Source organism: Pygoscelis adeliae, unplaced genomic scaffold, assembly GCF_000699105.1.
Source record: "Pygoscelis adeliae isolate BGI_AS28 unplaced genomic scaffold, ASM69910v1 Scaffold60, whole genome shotgun sequence".
Taxonomy (NCBI): Eukaryota; Metazoa; Chordata; class Aves; order Sphenisciformes; family Spheniscidae; genus Pygoscelis; species Pygoscelis adeliae.
The window spans coordinates 2150189-2151550 of record NW_008823954.1 but is presented as its reverse complement, the minus strand read 5'-3'; positions in this window follow the sequence as shown (position 1 = coordinate 2151550).

Sequence of the window (1362 nt, the reverse complement as noted above, 5' to 3'; positions counted from 1 at the left end):
GATACTCACTCAGTTTGAATCCAGAAATACATTGCCCTTTATGTGCATCGTCAGACAGCTGTATGAAATTCTCAACAGGAGAACAAGTGGGATCTCCAAATAATTTTATTATGACGCTTAAAGTAAAAACATATTTGTTTTTTGAGCCTGCTAGAACATGCAAGGTTTTAAGATAAAACAAGTCCCTTTGACTATAAAGCTCAACAAAGCCTTTCAAGCTTCAAAAGGAGACAGCCTACGTTTCTCAGATCAGGTCAGTCATTCCACTGACTTCCTGCTGCAAGCAGTATTCCGGAATGTCCTCCCTTCCCTGTTAGTGAAATCATAACTTTCAATAACACGGTTCTAGCGTCACGGATCTTCTCTGGAGTCTAGATGAATGTAAGCAGTCAAGTCAAAAGACTTCATACGCAATGAGAGGAAAACATCAAGCACTGTGATGCATGCAGTTTGAAAAGTGGAGTAATGTGCTGCACAGAATGGTCTGCTATAATTATCCAAAATAATATACATAAATATACATATGTAAATTGTTTGCTTTGCATAACTTGAGTACATTTTTAAAAAGGGAACAGACCCCCTCCCACCTAGCATTTCTGAGGCTAAAAAAGAGCAAAAGATGGTAACGTCTTTCTCTCTGCTCCGATGAAGCTGGAGAACACAATGCACATGAAGACGTTCATAGCTTCCTGAAACTCAGCAGTGCCTTGGCGGCACACCTCCATCTGGAAATACCAGCCATCAGTCTGTCGAAGTAGGTGGTGACAGACTGAAACACTTGCACTGTTCGCAGGCAGCTCTTGCTCACGAAGGAAGCCTCGGTGCTGCTCATACCCTGCCTTCCTTGCGTTGTCCCCTGTCTGAAGGACAACGCTTCCTCACCAACCCACAACGGCTCCCTGCAACCAGAACCGGCACCCTACAGCCCGGGCACGGTCGCAGAACAAGCTACCTTTCCTCAGAGGACAGCCTGGCTACCAGAGCAGCGCCTGCTGTTCTGCAGGGGCAGGCTGGGCTCAACCCTTTACGGAGCAATTTTGTTAAACCCTGATCTTCTCAGCTGACCCAGCAGCGCTTCATGCCGTGTGTGTTGATGCCACCGAGACAAGAGGCGTTCACGCCATCGCCCTTGCAGCCCGGAAAGGGCTGGTCTCCCCGCAACTGAACTCTCGATCGTGTTTAGGATTTAGGGGTGGTTTTTTTCTGGTGACTGACCTACAGCTGCCGAATTCAAGAGGCCTCAGAGCACCTTCCTCTAAGCAGGCCCGCGGGCCCGGCGGCCATCCCACGCTGCCCCGAGAGGGCGAGCGTTGCACAGCCTCGTCAACACCCGCTGCCGGCAGCAGGGGCAGCCCCCGTCCC